Consider the following 6,000-nt stretch of genomic DNA (forward strand, 5'->3'; position numbering starts at 1 on the left):
TGTCAATCCCTACCCAGGTTTCCATCCAACCTTTTGAGGTGAGTAAATGTCGGCAAAAAACATGTCGGCAAAAAAACGAAAAACTTTACAAATGGCGACAAAACAAAATACGCTAGACAAGATGGGATCTTTTTGTGTCTGTAAAATGAATTATGACAGAAATGTCGGTGGAAACGCTTTGATGCGCAAATATTGATAAAATAACCATCATATTGATGTAAACTTGGAGTCACGTACTGACATGTTGTGTGGTCCTCCCACTACGACTCTTCATGCAGTTTATTATGCTACAGATTAAATCAATTATGTTGAACTTCACAGGGCGGTGAAAGTGCAAGGTGATGCGCTCCTAAATATCGAGGGTCTGATTCTGGTGACATCATCATTGATGCTTGGGTACCATTTGACAAATAACAAGACTACACTCTTTTGTCAATAATAATCTGATCATGTAGGCTAATCGTGTGCTCTATCATGCTGTATGTATCTGCATGCTGTTGGCTAGAGAGCATGTGGCAATACCAGACTGGGTGCACTCGCTATATAACACAACATTTTGTTGTGAGAAAACCATCAGTAGAGGTGAAAATGCGATGTAACTTGTACTTTTTTTATTCAGTACTTGGGAATTAGTACGCCAAAACATGTTGTTTTTTATGTGCACCACGTCATCACACACAGCCTTTTATCAGCAACAAGTCAATTTGATGGAAACATCTCTGGTGAGAAAATGTACATATTGTTTTCATGCAGATTTGAGAATATTCGCATGAAAATCTGTCGCCAATTGGATGGAAACATAGCTACTAACACTGACTCTATTAGCCCATGAAGCACTACCGTTTTTTAGATTGGTAAATCAGTCTAGCAGCCAGCTATCTAAACTTAGTAATCATAATCTAATTACTGTCCGGGGGGCCCCAATTGATTTGCTAGTCAGTCTCAGTCAGATATCATATTAAAAACTGTAAACATTTCCCTCCACCCCATGGCATAATGTGTAGAATAGCATGAAATTAGCTGTAAAACAGCAACAGTCAGGGATATGACCATGAGGGTAGGTAGAATAACAACAGTCAGGGATATGAACAAGAGGGTACGTAGAATAACAACAGTCAGGGAGGTTCTGTAGCACAACAACAACAGTCAGGGAGGATCTGTAGAATAACAACAGTCAGGGAGGATCTGTAGAACAACAACAACAGTCAGGGAGGATCTGTAGAATAACAACAGTCAGGGAGGATCTGTAGAACAACAACAACAACAGTCAGGGAGGATCTGTAGAACAACAACAGTCAGAGAGGATCTGTAGAACATCAACAGTCAGGGAGGATCTGTAGAACAACAACAACAGTCAGGGAGGATCTGTAGAACAACAACAACAACAGTCAGGGAAGATCTGTAGAATAACAACAGTCAGGGAGGATCTGTAGAACAACAACAACAACAGTCAGGGAGGATATGTAGAACAACAGTCAGGGAGGATCTGTAGAAGATCAACAGTCAGGGAGGATCTGTAGAATATCAACAGTCAGGGAGGATCTGAAGAACAACAACAACAGTCAGGGAGGATCTGTAGAACAACAACAACAGTCAGGGAGGATATGTAGAACAACAACAACAGTCAGGGAGGATCTGTAGAACAACAACAACAGTCAGGGAGGATCTGTAGAACAACAACAACAACAGTCAGGGAAGATCTGTAGAATAACAACAGTCAGGGAGGATCTGTAGAACAACAACAACAACAGTCAGGGAGGATCTGTAGAACAACAGTCAGGGAGGATCTGTAGAACATCAACAGTCAGGGAGGATCTGTAGAATATCAACAGTCAGGGAGGATCTGTAGAACAACAACAACAGTCAGGGAGGATCTGTAGAACAACAATAACAGTCAGGGAGGATATGTAGAACAACAACAACAGTCAGGGAGGATCTGTAGAACAACAACAACAGTCAGGGAGGATCTGTAGAACAACAACAACAACAGTCAGGGAAGATCTGTAGAATAACAACAGTCAGGGAGGATCTGTAGAACAACAACAACAACAGCCAGGGAGGATATGTAGAACAACAGTCAGGGAGGATCTGTAGAAGATCAACAGTCAGGGAGGATCTGTAGAATATCAACAGTCAGGGAGGATCTGAAGAACAACAACAACAGTCAGGGAGGATCTGTAGAACAACAACAACAGTCAGGGAGGATCTGTAGAACAACAACAACAGTCAGGGAGGATCTGTAGAACAACAACAACAGTCAGGGAGGATCTGTAGAACAACAACAACAACAGTCAGGGAAGATCTGTAGAATAACAACAGTCAGGGAGGATCTGTAGAACAACAACAACAACAGTCAGGGAGGATCTGTAGAACAACAGTCAGGGAGGATCTGTAGAACATCAACAGTCAGGGAGGATCTGTAGAATATCAACAGTCAGGGAGGATCTGTAGAACAACAACAACAGTCAGGGAGGATCTGTAGAACAACAATAACAGTCAGGGAGGATATGTAGAACAACAACAACAGTCAGGGAGGATTTGTGGAACAACAACAACAGTCAGGGAGGATATGTAGAACAACAACAACAGCCAGGGAGGATTTGTAGAACAACAACAACAGTTAGGGAGGGTATGTAGAACAACAACAACAGTCAGGGAGGATATGTAGAACAACAACAACAGTTAGGGAGGATCTGTAGAACAACAACAACAGTCAGGGAGGATATGTAGAACAACAACAACAGTTAGGGAGGATCTGTAGAACAACAACAACAACAGTCAGGGAGGATTTTTAGAACATCAACAGTCAGGGAGGATCTGTAGAACAACAACAACAGTTAGGGAGGATCTGTAGAACAACAACAGTCAGGGAGGATCTGTAGAACAACAACAACAGCCAGGGAGGATCTGTAGAACAACAACAACAGTCAGGGAGGATCTGTAGAACAACAACAGTCAGGGAGGATCTGTAGAACAACAACAGTCAGGGAGGATCTGTAGAACAACAGTCAGGGAGGATCTGTAGAACAACAACAGTCAGGGAGGATCTGTAGAACAACAACAGTCAGGGAGGATCTGTAGAACAACAACAGTCAGGGAGGATCTGTAGAACAACAACAGTCAGGGAGGATCTGTAGAACAACAGTCAGGGAGGATCTGTAGAACAACAACATGGGGTAAAAGACTACAGAGATGCAGTGTTTCTCTATGTGTGTGCGCGTGCATGTGTGTTTTGGGGTGGAGGGTTGTTGAGGAAGGCAGAAGATTTACATCTCACAAAATAGACAATTAAGTACTTATTATATTCTACAGTACATGCGCCTGGTGGCATGCCTGCGTTCCTTATTAAGAGCAGTAGCTAGCTATTGATAGAAGTTGCTTCACTAAAGAAACCTTTGAAACTAACCCGAGGAGCTGGCAAACAGAGTCCTGCTCTGTAGTTTGTTATCAATGTAGTTCAACTCTGCCATTCTGCCAATAAACAACATAGGCAGTTACTGGATGTCAGACAGAACACCATGGTGTATTTAGTGTATTCTTTAATTAACCAATAAGGCCCGAGGGGGTGTGGTATATACACATTATAAACTGGGTGGTTCGAGCTCTGAATGCTGATTAACTGACAGCCGTGGTATATCAGATCGTATACCACGGGTATGAAAAACAGTTATTTTTTACTGCTCTAATTACGTTAGTAAACAGTTTATAAAAGCAATAAAGCACCTCAGGGGGTTGTGATATATGGCCAATATACCAAAGCTAAGGGCTGTATCCAGGCACTCTGCGTTGCGTCGTGCTTAAGAACAGCCCTTAGCCGTGGTATATTGGCCATATACCACACCCCCTCGGACCTTATTGCTTAAGTATATTCAAGTATAACAAAATATGTAGGCTTTTTTTTAAAACTTATTTTATCATTCATACATTTCCACCTATAATAAGTGGTTTAAAAGGTTTAAGGATACATATTCACACAGTTTAACATTGAGTTTACAATTGACAGTTTAGTCATTTAGCAGACACTCTTATCCAGAGCAATTTATGTGGATAGATGGATAGTGGATAGATAGTGGATAGATTTTTCATACTGGTCCCCTGTGGGACTCAAACCCAAAACCCTGGTGTTGCAAGTGTTATGCTCTCACTGAGCCACACTGGTTCCTCTGAGCAAATAAAAAAACGCAACTAGCTGGATATGCAAATACTATATCTAGGTATTGTTAGGCAGATAAAGGCACCTGATCTGATCTATGCTATTAGGTTATTCAATGCCCCTGTGGGTCAGACTGGCAAGCAAGCAACCTCTGGTTCTGGTGCATGCAGGCCGGTCACTCAGACAGCAGGAGCACACAGCAGCATGGGGCGGTTATGTAACAAACAGAACAGTGCATGCATGCATTTACAGGAGCATCCGCTTGAGATATCATATAAAAAATAATACTTGTTTCCAATCTAACCACCTCGTTATAAACCGGAAAACGGTTGTCAACGTTGTAAATGAATATATAGAGAATTAATAGGATATACTTTGAGTTTGAATGTCAATTATCTATATGCAGATCTAATACCACATAATCAGGATGTTTGCGATAAATAGGCCTACATGCAAACACATATCTGCACATAGAGGGGGCTATTTGGTTGCAAGAAGACCTTCCGAAGAAAAGGATTGCATAATCGCACGCACTGTTTGTGTGAAGCGACCGGTACATGTTAACCATAGCCTTTCCATGGGGACATTTCGACAGTAACAATGCGCCTACTTCTCAAACGTTTCATTTATAATGGGTTGTCTATATTTCCTTGCACCGACAGATGGGTTGTCTATATTTCCTTGCACCGACAGATCTTATCTAGCCCTACTCTTACCATTTGTCCCCAGAATTCAAGCCATGAGTAATAATTAAAAATCTCTCTACAAACTTCTATGAGAAATCGACTACAGGGATTCCATGATCGCGCCGTTTGACAAGTAGTATGGCTACTTGCATACTTTCATTGCACTAATTTCCCACTGCAAAGATAGCCTACAGTAGCCCATCAGCAAAGCCATACTATTGTAATGCACCTTCAAGATTATTATTTAAAAAAATCTATCAGAGAACAGGATACATACATGTCCTAACCCGGTTTCTTCTAGGTAAGTCCCTTATTGTAAATGCATAGCCTATATGCACCAGAATGTCTCCTTCTTTGGTGGGCATCAACACATTTATGAAGCCTACCCATAGCCTATAGGCTTGTTACTACTAGCAACATCGTCGGTAGTGACATGTAAAACAGCGCAAATACCTGCATAACATGCCACCTTGAAACTACAGGCTGCTGCTACACTGCTGAAGAGGCCAAGTTAACATTGTAACCTCGGCTGTTCTGTTTCATTTTTGTGGCACTACTGTGTTCTATAATTACAGTGATAATAGTCGACTAGTTAAGTTAATGTAGCGTTGTTGTAGACTGTAAAACAGTTATCCAGAAGGCTAGTAGCCCGGGAGAGATTGTACTTACCACATTGATTAACACCCATATACGAACAGCGCGCAATATAGCTGACTTTCTCCCTCTGTTTTGGTACGTTGCTGTCTTTTCGTTCAGATGAAAACGTGTATCTATCGACGTCTAGGCTACAATCGAGGGGATTGGCTACAAATGTACATACAGTGGGCGCGTTCGAGCTGATCACTTTTGTCAATTCAAGTCGGTGACCGCTTTTCAATGTTGCATTATGTTAAAAAAAAAAATCTGACTTGCGCCTACATGTCTACTGCATGAATCTTCCAAAAATCCTATGATCAAAGGTCATTACGTTTTGACGGTTTCGACTGCAAGTATCTGCAGTTGCACTTCCCCAGCTTCATTCTGCAGATGTCGCCTGCATTGTGGGAGACTCTATTGTCAACCAATCATTAGGGTGTTTTTGTTTGACCCGCTCGTATGTCATCAAAGATATGACTGAAACAGGAATCAACTTAATGTAAGCTATACAGTGGATAGCCTATA

General features: G+C 41.6%; 1 protein-coding gene across 2 annotated transcripts in view; it reads right to left on the bottom strand.

The window, feature by feature from the left end:
• Window positions 1-5,621, bottom strand: part of LOC139416845 (adenylate cyclase type 6-like) — a 117,819-nt gene extending 112,198 nt beyond the window's left edge. The window contains exon 1 of one of the 2 annotated variants that reach the window (XM_071165956.1): window positions 5,509-5,608. The gene's annotated coding sequence lies outside the window, so the exon portion shown is untranslated. Of the gene's footprint in view, window positions 1-5,508 lie in introns of both variants that reach the window. The other variant, XM_071165955.1, reaches the window with a different exon arrangement.
• Between the last annotated feature and the right edge of the window lie 379 nt (window positions 5,622-6,000).

This window comes from Oncorhynchus clarkii, chromosome 9 (assembly GCF_045791955.1).
Source record: "Oncorhynchus clarkii lewisi isolate Uvic-CL-2024 chromosome 9, UVic_Ocla_1.0, whole genome shotgun sequence".
Taxonomy (NCBI): domain Eukaryota; kingdom Metazoa; phylum Chordata; class Actinopteri; order Salmoniformes; family Salmonidae; genus Oncorhynchus; species Oncorhynchus clarkii.